This window comes from Trachypithecus francoisi, unplaced genomic scaffold (genome assembly GCF_009764315.1).
Source record: "Trachypithecus francoisi isolate TF-2019V2 unplaced genomic scaffold, Tfra_2.0 Lachesis_group1, whole genome shotgun sequence".
Lineage (NCBI taxonomy): Eukaryota > Metazoa > Chordata > Mammalia > Primates > Cercopithecidae > Trachypithecus > Trachypithecus francoisi.
This window is the reverse complement of record NW_022681454.1, coordinates 122723074-122743701: the sequence shown is the minus strand read 5'-3', so window position 1 is coordinate 122743701 and position 20628 is coordinate 122723074.

The following is a 20628-nucleotide window of genomic DNA, read 5'->3' as shown; positions in this document are numbered from 1 at the left end:
GCAATATTTGTTATGGGGAATAGACAGATTTTATTATTTGTAATCTTTTACGAGGATATTTATGGTAATGTTACTATCTGAAAGATTGTGAATCTGCCCTGAAAAATAAGATGTTTAGTGATTTTTCTAGATTACTTTCGCTATGAATTGCCATATGGAGAAGAAAAGTTATCATAGATGGCCGTAATTGTCCAGGTTCCTAAGTTTTACCAGAATGAAATATCACAGCTTTACCAAATCTCCTTTCCTCTTGGCAGATGAATTTTATGGCTAGTACCACAATCAGTTTCTAAAGGAACTTCCCTTCTTCAGATGTCTTGGCTTAGAGTGGACCAACATTCCAAACCAAGTTTGTTAAGAAAAGGAAAATAAAGAAATAATAAAATATAAAATCTAGACACAGATGTGTTTACATACAGATTCCCTTCTCTGAAGGTAGCTGAAGCCTAAACCACAGATTAATTCATCTCATCAGCTTTTATAGACTTGGAATTTGATTTTTTCCTGTCATCTCTGTCTGGTATTGTTTCACACCAGGAAGGCCAACTTCAGATGAGCAGTCTAAGTAGGTAGTAAAGTTCCCAAGCAATACTACAATATTGTTCTTTCCCACCTCCTTTGCTGTCTGTTGTGTTGTAACTTAGTTCAGACCAAGTCTTGATCTCTAGTTCAGAAATGAAAAATAGAATCCTACTCTCATCCAAAAAAACTTCTCTCTCTGCAGATTAACCAATAACTTCTCAGATATTGTCCGTGTTTGCATTGGAGGTCTCTCTCCTAAAATGATTATCATGAATCCCAAGTATTTTTCTCTATAATGTTTTATATATAATGAAAAGATAATTCAAATACCATTAGAGATCAAAAAGGTAAAATGAATATGTAAGGCAGTGCTGGGGACAGAGGCAAAATAATTATTCTATCTCAGTGAATGTCAAAATGTGATCCCCAGACCAATTATCATCATTATTATCTAGAGACTTCTTAGAAATACAAATTATCAGCCCTTCCCCAGAACTATTCAGAAACTCTGGAAGTGATACCCAATAATCTGTTTTTAAACAAGCTCTCCAATGTCAGATACATGCTAAAATTGATGAAGATCTGTTCAACCCTAAGGCATTCATTTTTGATTTATTACAAGCATAGCAATGGATTATTTTATTTATTTTTATTTTTGCTAGATTTGCCTCTGGGTCATTGCTATGGTTTGAATGTTGGTACCTGTACTAGTTTGTTTTCACACTGCTATAAAGAAATACCTGAGACTGGGTAATTTATACATAAAAGAGGTTTAATTGGCTCATGGTTCCACAAACTGTATAGGAAGTATGGCTGGGAAGGCCTCAGGAAACTTACAGTTATAGCAAAAGGTGAAGGGGAAGCAGGCTCATCTGACATGGTCAGAGCAGGAGAAAGAGAAAAGGCAGGGAGTACTACACATTGTTAAATAAGCAGAACTCAGGTGAACTCATTCACTCTCATGGGAATAGCAAAGGGGAAAGCCATCCCCATGAGCCAATCACCTTCCACCAGGCCCTTCCTCCAAAATTGGAGATTACAAGTCAACATGAAATTTGGATGGGGAAACAAATCCAAACCATATTATTCTGCCCCTGGCCCATCCCAAATTTCATATCGTATTCACATTGCAAAACACAATCATCTCTTTTCAACAGTCCCCCATGTCTTAACTCATTTCAGTATTAACTCAAAATTCCACAGTCCAAAGTCTCAACTGAGACAAGTCCCTTCAGTCTGTGAGCCTGTAAAATCAAAAACAAGTTAGTAACTTCCAAGATACAATGGGGGTATAATTATTGGGTAAATATTCCCTTTCCATAAGAGAGAAATCAGACAAAAGAGAGGGACTACAGACCCCATACAATTCTAAAACCTAGCAGGTTTGGAATTATAATATATTAAATCTTAAAACAACAAAATCATCTCATTTAACTCCATGTCTCACATCTAGGGCATGCTAATGCAAGAAGTAGGCTTCCGAGACCTTAGGTAGCTCCACCCCTCTGACTCTTTAAGGCACAGCCCCCGTGGCTGCTTTTGCGGGCTGGCATTGAGTGCTTATGGCTTTTCCAGGTGCACGATGCAAGCGATTGGTGGATCTACCATTCTGGGGTCTGGAAAATGGTGGCCCTCTTCTCACAGGTCCACTAGGCAGTGCTCCAGTAAGGCCTCTCTGTAGGGCCTCCAACCCTACATTTCCCCTCCAAATTGTCCTAGTAAAGGTTCTTCATGAGGGCTCTGTCACTGCAGCAGACTTCTGAATGTATACATTCAGAGGATGTATAGAAACATCCGGGCATTTCCATACATCCTCTGAAATCTAGGTGGAGGCGCCCGAGCCTCAATTCTTGTCCTCTCCACAACCATAGGCCCAATGCTATGTGGAACCCACCAACACTTGTGTTTGCACCCTCTGAATCAAGAGTCAGATCTGTGCCTTGTACCCATAGGCATGGCTGGAGCTGGAATGGCTGGGACACAGGGTACCATGTCCTGAGGCTGCACAGAGCAGTGGGGCCCTGGACCTGGCCCATGAAACCATTTTTCTTTGCTAGGCCTTTAGGCCTGTAATGGGAGGGGCTGCTTCGAAGATATCTGACATGTCCTGCAGGCATTTTCCCCATTGTTTTGCCTATTGACGTTTGGCTCTTCTTTATGCATATTTTGGCAGCTTTGAATTCCTCCCAAGAAAATGTTTTGTTTTGTTTTTTTCTACCACATGGTCAGGCTGAAAATTTTCCAAACTTATTGGGAACTGGAGTAAAGGTCACACTTGTTATAATACATTTGAACTAAATAATATATAATGATTACATAAAACATCTGTTTATGTAATCATCATATATGGTTTAATATAACTGAAAAAATATTTTTTGGACTGATACTGCAAACCAATCTTTAAATAGAAGTGGAACAACTGTCAATAATCCAGTTGTTAAACTGAGTTGACAATGGTTGAAACTAAACATGTATAATAGCAAGCAAAATCAACCAGGATTTTACCCAAATTTAAATAAACCAAAAGCAGAATTGAAATATGGAACGATTCTTTTGGGTAAATTGAACTAGTAAGGTAACCTGAAAAGGTTTCTTACTCTGTGAAAACTAATGAGAGCAAGCAGGAATATGGGCACAAAGATGACATTTATCTTTATGTTTATAACTTCCTCCAAAACTAAAGTTCATTAGTTGCATAAGTAAAGAAAATCTTAAAGAAAGATGTGTCTAAGAAAATGGCTTGGTCCTCGAATTACAGATCTCAGCTAACAAATACATTTTTCAGGATTATTTAGGTATTGACTAATTCTAACACAACATTCTAAATATTTACATTTTCATTCGAGAAATATTTATTGAAACCCTACAAAGTATGTAGTACTCCTTTAGCTGACACATTGAAAGGAAACAAACTTAAGCTAGATTTGGATATTTGCATTCAAAAATGTCAAAGTTGAATTGGGTTGTGTATGTGTGTATGCATGTGTGCACCTTTGGTCATGTTTACTTGCATATTTATAAGTATATAAGGTGGATTCTAGTGTAGCAAGAAAAGTATAATTTAAGTAGGCCTGAGAATATTTACAATGTCCCCAAACTGAGCTCATAAGCTATATTGCCAATGATATCTCGACTTCACCACAGGGAATCATTAGCAGAAATATCCATTTTTCAGCCTTTGTAACATAGACAGTGCAACATATATCAGCGTACTAGTGTTACAGATTGGGTTGTGTCCCAACTTCATGTATTGAAGTCCTAACCCCCAATAACACAGAAAGTGCCTTTATTCGGATAAGCATACAAGGAGATTGCCATATGAAGACAAAGGCGAAGATTATGATGATGCATCTATAAGCCAAGGAAACCTGAAGACTACCATTAAACCACCAGGAGCCAGAGGAGAGGCATGGAACAGATTCTTTCTTACAACGCTCAGAAGGAACAAACCCTGCCAACAATGTAATCTTGAACTTCTCCATGGTATGAATTATAAAAATTGTACAAATGCATTATCCAAACATAGGAAGAGTGTTCAAAAGGTGTCAAGCATTCAAACCATTAACAATTTTTGTACAATAAATATACACTTATCTATGAATATAAGTTTGTGTTTTTATGGCTCTATTTCTCTCCTAGTCTTTTTTCTTTTTTTTCTTGAATGCCGGAATGGTTGTCTCAGTAGTTTGTAGTTTGCCACCTCTGTGAGATTGCTGTAAGTTCTAAGGACTAATGTAATATATTGGCATTTTGGGAAGCAACAGAAGGCTATGGAACCTTAATCTGCATTCTGATCCAGTCTCTTCGCTGCTGTCCTTACCTCATCATTCCCAAATATAAACTCCACTGGGTCCCTGTGATATATTGCAGTTTAAAGAAAAAAAGATATATACCACTTTAAATCCTATATTATGCATAACATAGATTTATCATGCATTTTTTTATTTTATGTATTTGTTTGTTTGTTTGTTTATTTATTTATTTATTTATTTTTGAGACGGAGTCTCCCTCTGTTGCCCAGGCTGGAGTGTAGTGGCACAATCTCGGCTCACTGCAACCTCTGCCCCTCCAGGTTTAAGCAATTGTCTGCCTCAGCCTCCGGAGTAGCTGGGATTACAGGCGCCCGCCACCTCGCCCGGATAATTTTTTTGTATTTTCAGTAGAGACAGGGTTTCACCATCATGCATTATTTTTAATCTAAATACTGGGCACAGGGATTCACCAACCCCTCATTTGAGAAATAAGACACAATCTTATCTGCCCTCTGTACATAAGCCTATCTGGGGTTTAACATTCTTCTCTCCTAGTCTAAGTTCTCACTGTCACAACCAGGATCACACTCTATACATGTTTCTTGAGTTTCTCATGGTCACAGATCCACATCTAACCGTCTTGTTACATTAGTATTCTACCTTTCTAATTTGTGGCCACTGGGTTATAAAAAGAGTCCCTAACTGGTCATCTATTTAAAAATGATTTTGGCATAAACTTTACACTATTTCTTTCTAGGTTAGTCTTTGAAAACACAAGAGCTAAGAACTTACACTAACTTTGCTTTTCTACTAAAACATACATTGTCTCAATAACTGAATGTCCGTGCCCTGATTGTAGGACTGTGCTTAGAAACTAGTGCAAGCTTTAAGTGGTAGGGAATAAACACCTCTGACTCTGATGTATTTTTTCCATATAAAGAGATGTACAGTGGTATGAAACTCTTAACCTTTTGCTGTCCCCCACCATCAATTTCTTCCAAGATTAAAGGCTTGACATTATAAATTTGGGGAGAACAAACTAATCATTTGAGCCTGGCTCAATTCTTTCCTTTACTTCTTGGTAGCAAATCTGCCTGCTGAAATATGTGTTCTTCTCTACTTTCCAGTCTGAATTAAAAATGGTTTATTTCCAAAGGAGAGGCCTGGGATCATTCAGCACAGGCTGGTACAGGGAAGAGGGGTTTATCAAACCTGTGGTTTATTACAAATAGTGTGAATAAACGTCCCCGTTTGTTAGGACAGTCCTGGTTTACACTTACTTTCACAATGAAATTATTAACATTGCTACTTTTTGTTTTCTTTCAAAAGTGTTCTGGTTTAGATACTAAATAATGTAGTTATTCTGAAATTGAGTTAAATTAGCAGAGAAAGCTCAGCCCACAGGCAGCTTGCATTCCAGGGTGAAAGGCATATAAAAACAGAATACAAATAATCAAGTTTTGACAGTCCAGGGTTTTCAAACTTTTCTATTACTTCCCTAAAGAATGCAACATATTCAATCATATTTAAACCACACATCTGCAAATATTAACTTATTTAAGGTATGATGGCCATTTAACAGTAAACAGAGTAGGTCATGACCTTGGTATAATAACTGGGAATTTTATAAGGTTTCCTGAAAATGAGTTAGTGTCAGTAAGGCCTTTAAACTCTCCCATGTGGAAAAAAAAAAAATTCTATTAAATAAATGAGAAATCAAGAGATAATTTTGCCATTTTACTTGGTATATTGGATATACGCAGAAAACAAAATAGTATAGACTTCAGAGAACTATGCAGTGAATCACTACTTTGCTACTCTCTCATACAAAGTTGAAATAGAGTTGTAGTATACCAGACATATCCTTTTTCTAGAAGGAATTTTATGATGTTGTCCAAATGTATATGGTAGTTGCTAAAATTCAGTAACAAGGCACCAAAATAATGGCAAAAACAATTTTCATTAGCAATGCTAGAATCACTAAATGTGAGAACATACTTTTCTATGTAACCAGCTCCTGGGAGACCAAAGAGGCTAAAATAGAAAATGATTTCCAAACATTTAACAAAAAAGTCAAAGGATAGTTTTTTTTCATAAAACTCCGTTAGGTAAAACTTTTCTGTCAATGGTTCGTCTGACATTGAATCTCAGAATGGATGATTGTGTTAGGTGGTTCATATCCTCTTCCAGGAAAAAAAACAGTATTTGTGTCTGTAAAACACTTATTCTCTTATCCATGACTGTATTTACTGATAAAAAAAAAAAAAAAAAAAAAAAAAAAACTCTACCAAATGTTCAGGGAATGTTTATCTTCCCATTTTTAATGATGAGGGGATTTTTCAGTTGGTACTGTATATGTAGGAGCCAATCCAAAAGAACTAGCTTTGAAATTTATATCTGCTTTCTGTGGCAATGAAAACCAGTCCACAGTTATCATTTGTTCTGGTGGAATGTAATGCATTAGCTTGCATGGCAATAGATCTAATAAACCTAGTTCCTCATGGAAACAGAAATACAACTGTTGGGAAAATGCTTCATGATCTTAATAATAATTTAAATATTTGCTTTTCAAATCCTACCATTCATTCTTGGAATTCAATATTTTACTTTCACTAATTTACTTACAGTATTTTGGGTGAGTTTTTTTCATTAAAAAATGAATTTAGTGCATAATAAAACTACTAAGGTGATCATTTCTACAAATAAATATCTGAAAAGTAAAAAATAGCAATAACACAGTGTCCTCTGTATTATAATAACACAACTTTTAACCTATTCCTACTTGTTGCTGATATAAATATTGAGTAGTTGAAATATTTTGGTTTTAAAATAATTATAATTTTAAAGATGCAGCATTTGTTCATGTAGGAGTTTTACTTGGAAAAATACTCAGATTAACACTTCAGTTGGCATTGTCTCTACAAAGCATATCTGGAAAATCACTCTTCAAAATAGTCTAAAACTTCCCATTTTCATACACACGATGAAATTTTGTAAGTACATTTTATTAACTGAGAAATGGAGATATTCATATACACATGAACATTCTTATACACACATTCCACAATTCAAATATTACATACGAAAAGTGTTATACTTGCTAAATCCCAAGTTTTAAAATGTTTAGCCATAAGCAGCAAGAATTGTGAAGAATCTGAAATTTTACACAAATTACCAGTGAACAAGTTAGTCTGCTAAAGTTCCATGGATATTGGTAGAAGACAAAAGACTCTGAGGTCAAAAGCAAAAGAAATATGTGGAGTCCTTCACACTGTAACCAGATATAATCTAGAATATGTTGCATATTCACTATAATGATGGTTTCTGACAGTAATGGTATTAATCTGGGCAGTGTATCCTTGAGCAACATCTTATATTCTGTTCGACTTACCATAGAACTGGCTCTTACTCTGAGTATCTACTTAAGTTACCTAGATGTTTTGATAAGCAGCCAATATTTGTTTCCATAGTTAATAATTCTAAAAAGGGGTATCTAATCTGCCAGTCTGAAGTTTTCAAAGCGGCAGATGAAACACCTAGGGCAGTGGCAACAGACCAAGAGTCAGTAAAATATGGCAAGGACCATTAAGGGATCGGCCAGAGCTGTGAGAATGGCTTTTAGTTCTGCTCAGTAGGCAGAGTGACCGTGTTTGCTTTTGATTATACTTAGTTCAATTCTGAACAACTCACCAGTCCAATGACAATAATGGCTTTTAATTTAGCTGAATCAGCACTGAATCAAGCCCAGGCACCAAGGGTGCCTTGGTGGGTTGAGGGCCCTAATGAGCCAGAAGCTTTGCTCCAGGTGGCAGAGTGGAAGATTACTGCAATTTTTTCATGTAATGCCAAAATGCTATTAGGGTTAAGATGAGTTTATTTTTGAATAGATCATTTCCATTAGGCAAATAAGGCTTATTGGGTTCTTACTAGTTCATTAGTTATTTAGTACAAATGTGCCTACTCCGACATGAGAATATCTGGCAAGAGAGTCACCACATCCCTTGGTTAGGCATTCAGTTTTGATGAGAACCTCATAGCAATCTCATGGCTGCCTTCAAAAGGAGTATATGTGAGAGCCATGTCAGAAAAGCAGTAAGTCCAAAATCCTAGGGAGTACCTTTGGGTGGGGAAGCTGCCTCTCTTTGCTCAAGACTCTGGTCAGCAAGATTATCAATCACAGAGACTCATAGCCCAAAATGGTAATTTTTGTTGGGGCACCACAAAAATAAAGAACTTGCCGGCCGGGCGCGGTGGCTCAAGCCTGTAATCCCAGCACTTTGGGAGGCCGAGACGGGCGGTTCACGAGGTCAGGAGATCCAGACCATCCTGGCTAACACGGCGAAACCCCGTCTCCACTAAAAATACAAAGAAAAAAAAAAAAAAATTAGCTGGGCGTGGTGGCGGCGCCTGTAGTCCCAGCTGCTCGGGAGGCTGAGGCAGGAGAATGGCGTGAACCCGGGAGGCGGAGCTTGCAGTGAGCCGAGATCGCGCCACCGCACTCCAGCCTGGGCGACAGAGCGAGACTCCGTCTCAAAAAAAAAAAAAAGAAAAGAAAGAAAGAACTTGCCACAACTGGATGGACAATTTCCGAAGCAGTATATTAATTTTAGGCTCCACTGAAAGAATGCTTCTTTGTAGGACAGCCAATATAAAAGATCAAAAAGAATGCATAAATTCACTATGTACTATCTTCAGTACTTAAAGACTCCAATAAAGTCCTAACCCTGTTTTTTTTTTTTTTTTTTTTTTTTTTTTTTTTTTTTTTTTTTTTTGGCTAGGCAGCCATCCAAATAAATTGTAAATTTCATTGAATGCCACAGGGGTTCAGCATTGTGAATCTGTCTACATAGTTCCTAGAAACTTTACTTGGTGAATTGAAGTTTTCAGTATTTAGCTATTGTCCCTGATAGCAGAGGTGTGATAACATCATGGTAATAACCTGAGGACTTTCAATGGATCTGAGGTTGGCATAATAGCTCCAGGAGAGTTAAGCTCTAAGACAGTCCAAGTTTTGCCTTTTTTTTTTTTTTTTTTAAGAAGCAATATGTGACGTATTCCCTCCACTTCCAAGAGAAGGAAAGTGCTCAAAGTGACCCATCATATTGGTGAATTTTATGTTGTTCTCATTCAGCTTAGGCACATGCTTTTCTGACTATTGTCTGAAAGAGAGAGTGACCTTTTGTATATCGAGGACATATCTTAGGACTAGTTGTTGCAATCAAATGGAACCAGGCTGACCACCAATTCTTTAAGAAAGCCTCCTGCCTAAAGGATAGTAAACAATAAGGATATTGTTCAGGAAGTTGTCTCTGAAACGATTTCAAGTACTCATCTTATAACTACTGTCCTGTTTTTTTCTCATCAACAGGCAATAAAGAAGAGGACCATTTTGCCCAATTTACCATGCAGTTTTGTCAATGCATTTGCTATTTATTCTGATGGTGTTCCATCAAATTAGGTTAATTGGCTTACCACGCCCTTATGTTTTCTTTCAGAAAGCTGTATTTCTATCAGCATCCCATCTTCATTCCCAAAACTGTGCAGAAGTATGAAAGGTTTGAGATGTTACCTAAGTTGACATCTAACAAGCTCTGTGGATACTACTATAAAGTAGACAATTTCTGGGTCAGTATACAACAAGCAACAGGAACATGCACAAATTTGCATCAGTTTCCCTTACCCCTCCACCCCACGGGATGGTGCAGAAGAGACTAGATGAATGCTAGCACATGCAGTGTGGTTGAATTAAACAAAAGGAACCTTGAGTTAAAAGAATCTGCATTTTTATAATGGGAAGAAAGCATGCCTATCTTTTGTTCTAGAAGGAGACATTGTTCAAACTCGTTCCTTTTATGAATATCCTTGAAAAGACAATCTACAACAAAATGCCCTTAGTATCTCTTCTCACAAGATGTGCAGAAATGATAGGGCTCTGTGAAGAAGTGTTTTCCAATTTTGGTGCTTGGATCTCTAATAAGTCTGGCCTCAGAATTATGAGATTCATTCTTGCCATTTCATCATGTCAATGTAATTTTGATGTAGCTTTATTTTTGTGTTCTGCTCCTTTTTTACACAAATTAAGTCTTCACAATCAGCACATTCGTATAAACAGTATGGTATGATTTGACAGTGGATTATTCTTCTCAGGAGACTACATTCAAACAAGTTGATCTAGAAAGAAAATGCTTAAGTGAATATAACCAAATATGTTACAGTATCTCTTTAAGCTCGGTTATTATAAAATCCCCTATTGTGTTTCTTCCTCTGTTTTTAAGTTTTCCTTAATATCCAAATCATTTGTAAATCTGTCTACTTTATTGGCATGTCTTTATGCTAATCTCCAAATGTATTATATTATTTTACCATTTGGACTTATATAAATATATTTAATTCAGTTGCTTATTTATCTCCTCTAGTTTAGAAACAAGAAAGGGAATTTACCCATTTTATTCTCTATTTCTTTCCCATACTATCTTCCAGTGAGAGGCCTTTAGTAGATGCTTAATAAATGTTATTTAATTTCACATTCACTTAAGTTTAGTCTATAGCCTGTGAGATTAAAAAAAAAAAGTAAATGACTTGTTTTTAAATTTTTTTTTCATTTTCCCTCATAACTCTGTGTGTGAGAGAATGTGTATGTATGCTCAATCAATCATTTCCCCGTGACATAAAATTACAATTAATTTGAAAAAAATATGAAAAAATACATCAATTTAAAATATTAGTCTTATGTTTAATTTTCCCATCATCTAAGATTATAATGAATAAAGCATTTTCTTATTGTTCACAGATGTTAAAATTCAAATTTCCATATTTAAGTTTGGTTACATAATATCTTCTGAGAAAATACTGTAAAATAAAAAGTGAAAAAATTTTGCTGTTTTGAAATTTTTTTCTCATGTATTAAAGTGTTTGAATAATCCTAATTGTCGTGAATCGCTTTGGTTGACATATTTCATAAATTATAATGCCTAATTCTGAAATTTTAGATTTTTTTAAAAGGGTCATATTCTTTAAATATTTAAATTATATGATACTGAGTCTCTGGCATGCTTGTTGGGAAAATACTCTGTATATTATTTTTTTTGTAGCAAATAAAATCAGATATATTGTTTAGGTAGAGAGTTGTTTTCCATTAATCTCTCCATCCAAATATTTTAGTATCTAATATGTGACTGATGCTGTAATAGAAAATGAGAGTCTAAGAGTGAGCCAGAGCAATATGGAACCTTACCTCTTAAAATTTAATCTGGTGGAGGAGGTGCCTCTTCATCCAATAATCAAGCAACAAAATACAATTACAACTATAACAAGTGCTACAAATAAGAAATTGGTGGAACTATGAAAGCATAGCATAACGTGATTTCGCCTAGACAGAGGTGTCAGGAAAGACTTCTCCTAGGAAGTCATGACAGCGCTGTGAAAAAAATAGGAATTAACTATGTTAAGAGCATTCTATGTGGAAGAAAATAAGTATTTGAAAACATTGCTGAAAGAAGGGCCAAAGTATATTTAAATCCCTGATACAAGTCCCTGGAACAAGGTACTATGGCTGGAGAAGACAGAGAAGAGTTGGTATGAGCCTCAAGCTGAAGAATGAGAACTGAGACCTTCCCATCCAGGTAGTTTAATTATTAAGGACTAAGAACTGAAGCCACCAGGGACAACTATGAATCAGTGATTCAACAGATTTTTCTAGTGGTTTAAAGCAATTCTTGCCTTGGAAATTAGTCTGTAAGCCAATAGATACCATCTCTGGTTCTTCTGTGAAGTTCCTACATCTGAATAATCAGTTACTCCTCTGGGAAAATAGTTCATTGATCAGAAGAATACAGCGCATTTATCAAACAACAATTTACTTAACAAAGTTCACTTCTAACCTGAAACACTAAATACTAAGCTTTTATTATGATACAAAATATGCCCAATCCTGGTAGTTTTCCGAACTTGAAATAGTGTTCTTACACCATTTCAGTTCAGATTTCAAAACTTGATAAATATCGTCTCCAAACTTTTTTCTTCTGAGATACTACCAAGACTGTCAAGGTGGTATCTTCCCTTAGATCTATTGTTCAAGTGGTACCTTTCCAATACTGCTAATAAACTTAACTTTCATCAACAGGTTGTGTTAGTGACCATTTTAGTAGGAGGCAGTAAATGCGGCGACTTGTAGGCCACATGAGGGTTTTATACTAATTTTTTAGTCCAGCCTCCTAACCTATATACAACATAAAACTTGTGAAATGTTTTCAGTTAGAAGATGGAGGGTAGCACTGGAATAGCAATATGACTAGAACTTTATTTTTAAATAACCACTCTAGCTTCAGTGTAATAAACTGATTGGAGTCAGGATAAATTATGAAAGTCTAGAGACAATTACATCAGTGAGGTTTATAGATGATGGCAGCTTAGTTTAGGATGATGAAAGTTGATATTATTAGAAATGGACAGTTTCAAAACAATAAATAATCCATAAGATAAATAGGGTATTGTGATCAAATAAGATAGGTAAAAGAAAGTAGAGTGCCCAAGATGTATCCTTGATTTCTAACTTACATAATCCTAAATTTCTGGAAGTTTTCATTTCCTTTTATTCTATAAGTTACTAAAAAGTATCTATCACTTTTGAAACACGATGACAAAACAGAAATGATATTCCAGGGTAGGCCCCTGTTCGGCAGTCTGTTTTAAATTGTGAGTGTATCTTTTTAGTAGAAAACTTGACGTTATACTTACCGTCTTTCGGAGGAAATTGTCACAATGAAGGCTCTTCCAACAAAAGAAGGATCAGAATAATGTTTAAGGCATTTTGATCCATATGACCATGCATTGCACAATTCTGGACATCACACGAACAAATGTGTAGCTCAGTCCCAATCTTCATGCAGCGTGTTGAGTTGAGAAATGCACAGTCATTTCTCCAGGATACCCTGGCAGATTCAGATTGACTGGTCCAAAGTTGTCCCTGGGTCTCCACTCTATCTCTGCCTCTGGATCTAATCTCCAATGTAAAAACTAAATCCTATAGATTTTGTGGTATAGATACTTCAGCTCTTTCGAGCTCAACAAGTGATTATTTTGGGATTTTCATTAGGCACATGGTTTATGCGGTGGAAATGTCTCATCACATGGTGGAGTGAATCATGACAGAGTTACCACAGCCTGTATTAGGCAGAGGATCTGTTTTTTCTTTCTTTCTTTCTTTCTTTCTTTCTTTTTTTTATGTTTTGGGAACTGTGAATTGAAGGATAAGTAGTTGCCAGGGTGATGATTGGAGGTAGTCCAGCTGGTTCCGTCACCTCTTAATATTTAATAAGCCCTGAGAGAGATAACTGGCCTCAGTTACTGGCAGGTCACTTTAGAATACCAGGTAATTAAGACCTTTTTGTTTTTGGAGTTTGACCCTGCTCACTATTATTAGGGTAGGAGGAAAAAAACAGAAAAAAAATGCCCTAGTATATCATTAAAAAATTTAATTTTTTAATAATATTACTTTATTTTATTATTTACTTTAACCCCTCACCACACATTGGCAAGCTTTCAATATGTTAGATATATATCCTTATAATTGCATGTTACCTTATAAATACACAGCACTGATTAGGTCCTGTATATTTGTAGAAACATGTTCTGTAAAAATTCATAAAACTTTTCTTGTTAGTGGCAACATTTTCTTTCCATAATATTAAAATTTGTCTACAATTCTGTGTCTACATCTTGTTTGATGCTTCCAATGGCTGCATAATATTCTTTACTGTATATCATCATATTTTGTTACCTATGTCTGCATTAACAGACATACAAGTTATCCTGAATTTTTCCTTACACCAAAATAAACGGAAATTAACATCTGTATGTATGTCCTGTAATGCAATAGTGTGTGAATGATACTGGGCTCTGTATAAAGAAGAACTGCAAGATCATAGGTTCTGTGAGTGTGCGTGTTTGTGATGGGTATGGGTATGGGTACATACATGTATATGAGTTAAATTTGACCAAGCGCTGTAAGAGTGCTTTCTAGGAAGGCTGTACTAATATGCTTGCCTATAAAATACAAATTCATCAGTCATTTTGTTTCTGCACATCTCTAAACTCTTATTGAAGTTTGCATTTTTAATATTTTCAGACCTGGTAGGTAGTTTTATTATGCTCTTGTACCTGATTCCCAGTGAAGTTCCTTATCTCCCCACATACTTGTTACCCCTTTGAGTATTGTATTCTATGAACTATCTGTTAATATTCTGCTTATGTACCTACAGATTACTTATTTCTATATATTACAATAACTTTTTGTAAAATATATTAACTTTTGTCAGATTAAGAGAGTGTAAGAATAATCTTACAATGTCAGCTGAATCTTAACATCTACAATGGCCATATTAAAAAATATGCTTATTTCTTAGTTTACCTGTTTTTTAGATAATTGCAGATTCATTTGTCTTATTAAGAAATAATACAGGCCAGGCACAGTGGCTCAGGCCTGTAATCCCAGGACTTTGGGAGGCTGTGGCAGGTGGATCACGAGGTCAGGAGATCAAGACCATCCTGGCTAACACAGTGAAACCCTGTCTCTACTAAAAATACAAAAAATTAGCCAGCATGGTGGCATGTGTCTGTAATCCCAGCTACTCAGGAGGCTGAGGCATGAGAACTGCTTGAACCTGGGAGGTGGAGGTTGCAATGAGTCAAGATCACACCACTGCCCTCCAACATGGGTGACAGAGTGAGACCCCATCAAAAAAAAAAAAAGAAAGAAAGAAAGAAAGAAAGAATGCAAACTGTACATAGTGGCTCATGCCTGTAATGTCAGCACATTGGGAGGCTGACACAGGAGGATCACTTGAGGCCAGGAGTTTAAGACCAGCCTGGGCAACACAGAAGACCCCATCTCTACAGAAATCTTTAAAAACTTGCCAGGAGTGGAGGTATGCACCTTTAGTCCTAGCCACTCCTAGACTGAGGCAAAAGGATCACTTGAGTCCAGAAGGTCAAAAGTTCAGTTAACTATGATTATGCCAGTGCACTTCAGCCAGGGTGATAAAGTGAAATACTGTCTCAAATAAAAAAAAGAAAAAGAAAAAGAAATAATACAGAGTAATCTAGTTTCACTTGACAATAAAATCTTGCATAACTATCTTACAAACTTACCACCAGAATATTGGCATAAAAACATTTTATCTACAAAAGAGTTTCATCATCAGAAGGATCCAGTCTGTTACCCTTTTACTGCTGCACCCATTCACACAATCTTAACCCCTGGAGTCACTAGTCTTTTTCCATTTCTGTAATTTTCTCATTTTAAGAATGCTATATAGATGAATTCCCTCAGCTTTTGCTTAACTGGGACAGAATTTATTCCTTGCTCATTTCTAAAGAACTTCATTACTGAAGCTTTGCTGAGTATAGTATTCTTGGCTAATTTTTATTTTTAGTACACTGAATATGTCATCCCATTCTCTACAGGCCTGTAAGGTTTCAGCAGAGACATGCGTTATAAGTCTAGTGAGGATTCCCTTATTTGAGACTGGGCATTTTCTTCTTGCTGTTTCTCTTTATCTTTGACTTTTGACAATTTCACTGTAATGTTTCTTGACTTGGACCTTTTTGGGTAAAATAATTTGGAAACTTTTGCAATTACTGCATCTGGAATTCAATATCTCACCTCAGACTTGGAAAGTTTTCAGCTATTATCTTATTAAATGCATGTTATGCCTTTTCCCTTATCTTCTTCTTCAGTAATTCTCATAATATGCATAGTTGTTTGTGTTATCTCATAAAACTTGTAGGCTTTCTTCATATAATTTTATCCTTTCTCTGGATATTTCAATGGTCTATCTTCAAATTCACAGCTTCTTTCTTCTGCTTGATCAAGTCTGCTGTTGAAACTCTCTATTGTATTTTTTTATTTCATTCATTAAATTTTTCGACTGCAGGATTGGGTGAGCGTTGAAAGGAAGGAGATCAAGAAGAATAGCTAATTGATGCTGGGCTTAATACCTGGGTGATGGGATGATCTGTGTAGCAAACCACTATGGCACATATTTATCTATGTAACAAACTGCCCACCCTACACATGTATCCCTGAATCTAAAATAAAGGTTGGAATTTAAAAAAAAATCTTAAAATTCATATGGTAATGGTAAAGATCCCAGATAGTCAATGAAATCTTGAGCAAAAATAACAAAGCTAGAGTCATCACATAATCTGACTTCAGAATTATACTATAGAGCTATAGTAACCAAAACAGCATGCTACAGGCCTAAAAACAGACATGTAGACAATGAAACAAAATAGGAAACTCAGAAGTAAATTTACATGTTTGTGTGTATATAATCTATTATAGTCAACTGATTTTCAACAATGGTGCCAAGAACTTTCATTGAGAAAGAAACAATATCTTCAACAAATGGTGCTGAAAAAAACAAATGACCATATGCGTACAAATGAAACTAGACCCGTATCTGTCACTATGTACAAAAATCAAATCAAATGGATTGAAGATTTAAATGTAAGGTTTGAAACCACTAAAAAAATCATAGGGGAAATTCTTCAGGATATTGATCTGGGCAAATATTTTATAGAGAAGATCTCAAGCAACAAAAACACAAAAGTACGAGCAACAAAAGCAAAAATACACAAATGAGAGAGATTATATCAAACTAAAGAGCTTCTGCACAGCAAGAGAAAGAATCAACAGAGTGAAAAGACAACCTATAAAATAGGAGAAAATATTTGTAATTTATTCAAGCAACAAAGGACTAATATGCAAAATACACAAGGAACTCAAAGAGCTAAACAGCAAAAAAGCAAATAATCAAATTAAAAAGTGGGCAAACTATCTGAACAGATATTTCTTAAAAAGACTTAAAAGTGGACAACAGGTCTATGAAGAAATGCTCAACATCACTAATTCTGAGAGAAATTCAAACAAAAACCATGAGATATCTTCTCACTCCACTTAGAATGGTTATTATCAAAATGATGAAAAATAACAAATGCTGATGTGGATGCAGACAAAGGGAAAGCCTTATACACTGTTGGTGGGTATGTAAATTAGTAATCAAGAACAAAGAAAATCAGTATATTAGACAGTTAAGATATTTTCACTCCCATATTTATTGTAGCACTCTTCACAATAGCAAATACACGAAATTCTGGTGTTTTATTGCGCTATAGGGTGGCTGCCTTTAACAACAATTTATTGTACATTTTCAAATGGCTAGAAGCACAGATTTTGCATGTTCCTAGTGCAAATAAATTATAAATTCTTGAGGTGATGGTTATGCTAATACTCTCAATGTCACCATTGTCCATTGTATACCTATATTGAAATATCACTCAGTACTCCATAAATACGTATAATTATTATATATCAAAATGATAATAAAAGCAAAACAAAAAATTAAACATGATGTTACTATAAAATCCAGAAATTCCACTTCTGGATATATTCCCAAAGCACTTGAAAGACAGGACTCAAAAAAATATGTCTATATCAATGTTCATAGCAGTGTTAGTCACAGTAGCCAAAAGATGGAAACAACCCAAATATTCACCACCAACAACATCAAAAACAAATGTTATATTAGTGGAATCATGGTATGTAACTTTGTAGGATTGTGTTTTTTCACTCAGCATAATGGTCAAGAGATTCGTGCAATTTGCTACCTGTATCAATAGTTTGTTCCTATTTATTGCTGGATAGTATTCCATAATATGGATGTACCACAATTTATTTAACTATTCATCCACTGAAGAACATTTGGGTTATTTCCAGTTTGGATTATTACAAAGGAAGCTACTGCCCAAGAGTGCAATTTTTAAGTTATATACTTACATGTTTACTCCTATAAGAAACAGGCAAGCTTTTATCCAGAATGACTGTACAATTTCACATACCAACCAGCAATGTAAGAGTGATGTATTTTCTCTATGTCCTTCACAGCCAGGTGGTGTTGTCATTTTTAAAGTTTAGTTATTCTAGAAAGTATACAGTAATACCTCATCATGGCTTAATATTTGCATTTCCCTAATGGTTAATTATGTTGAGCGCTTTTTTTTTTTTTTTTTGAGACGGAGTCTCCCTCTGTCGCCCGGGCTCCAGTGCAGTGGCCGGATCTCAGCTCACTGCAAGCTCCGCCTCCCGGGTTTACGCCATTCTCCTGCCTCAGCCCCCGGAGTAGCTGGGACTACATGCGCCCGCCACCTCGCCCGGCTAGATTTTTTTTTTTTTTTTTTTTTTTAGTAGAGACGGGGTTTCACCGTGTTAGCCAGGATGGTCTCGATCTCCTGACGTCGTGATCCGCCCGTCTCGGCCTCCCAAAGTGCTGGGCTTACAGGCTTGAGCCACCGCGCCCGGCCTGTTGAGCGCTTTTTAATGTACTTTGGCACATTTCATAGCGATCTTAAATCACTGATTTAAGAACATTTACCACAAAACTTCACTTTTAATACTTAGGCTTTTAATCTACCATGATTTCTAATCTATATGTTGTATTAAGAAATATTTTAATTTTTTTCTATTGAGCAAGCCAGTTGAACTAAGTCTTAGTTTTCAGTGTATCTTTTCGTCATTAATTTGTCATTTCATATTAATATTGACATATTTTCATATAAATCTGGGCCTCTTCCATGGGTCTGTTTTTGTTTCTATTATTGTGTTTTCTGTCCTGTTATAATAGCCTTTACATCTTCATAAATGAGAGGTCAATTTCTCCTCTTTACTCTCGTTTTCTGCATTTTACATATCTGTCAACTGTTATTATTTAAGATTCAGAGTTCCTCAAAATGTCCAAGTAAACAGTTTCTTGCTTTGTACTTAATATCTAGATTAATTTTCAAATAAAGTATTAACAATATTGTTCTATTCATGAACATTTTATGTATTTCTGCTTATTCAAATTTTTTCTATGTACTTTAAGAAAGTTTAAAATTGCCGGGCGCGGTGGCTCAAGCCTGTAATCCCAGCACTTTGGGAGGCCGAGACGGGCGGATCACGAGGTCAGGAGATCGAGACCATCCTGGCGAACACGGTGAAACCCCGTCTCTACTAAAAAAATACAAAAAACTAGCCGGGCGAGGTGGCGGCGCCTGTAGTCCCAGCTACTCGGGAGGCTGAGGCAGGAGAATGGCGTAAACCCGGGAGGCGGAGCTTGCAGTGAGCTGAGATCCGGCCACTGCACTCCAGCCCGGGCGATAGAGCGAGACTCCGTCTCAAAAAAAAAAAAAAAAAAAAAAAAGAAAGTTTAAAATTATCTCTGTTAAACATTTGTCTATAAAGATTTGTCTCTTCTCCCATGTTTATTTATTCAATAACTAATTTATATAGCATATATTTCAAAAGTATAAGTAAGCAAATGTTGTTTTTTCATCTAAGTTACTCTTTCAAGCTTTAAGACTATTATTATTGATGATTCTTCCCTTTGACTTAAAACTGACATGGGTAAAATTTGCTTACCACTTTTACAAAATAACTTTTAGAGGAGGGAAAATGCAGGTATAAGACATAATCAAGAGAGAAAAATATAGCATTTTATTTAATGCAAAGATTACAGTTAACTGATATTTTCTATAATCTATTCCTGTGTACCATTGGATCAACCTATGCATGAAGATTTCAGTTCTGCTTAACCTAAAAAGCTGTTTAACCTAAGCTATTCTTCTTTGTTACAAGTTCAACTCAGAATAGCTGTGATGGGCTCTTTGATTTGTCCCTCTTGCAAAATTTCTATATAATTGCAGAACTCATAATTGATAAAATAAGTTTAAGAAAGTAAGTCATGAAAAATATGTAAAGAAGTTCAGTTTTAGTGCCAGCATTAATGCTGTTGTTGCTATAACTCACTTGAACTACAGTAGCAAGGCCAGTCTCTACAAGGTCCTATATCTTCCGCTTTCCCTTACTTACATAATCTCTTTTTTTGCTTCTTCTACCCTTGCTAATTTTGTTACAACAGTCTCCTTGCAGTTACTTGAACATCCAGATTTGCTGCAGTCTTGGGGTTTTTAGCACTTACTTCTCACTATCTTGAATGGTGTTGCCCAAATAATCAATGTTCACTATCATTTTCCCCCTTTTTACCTATATTCTAAGGCACTCTTTCAGTGAGGCTTCCTTCATAATTCTAGATTATAATAACCTCTCCCTCTGCTAATAAATTCTATACTTCTTTCCTGTTTTATTTCTCACCATGCAATTTATTATTATGTAACATACTGTACCTGCTTTTTGACTATGGCTTTTCACTAGAATATAAGCTGCATGAGGGCATGGAATTGTATCTATCTCTTTGCCAATTTTTCTGCATTTCATACAATAGCTCAGGATATGTAGAGGTACACAAGAAAAGTTAGC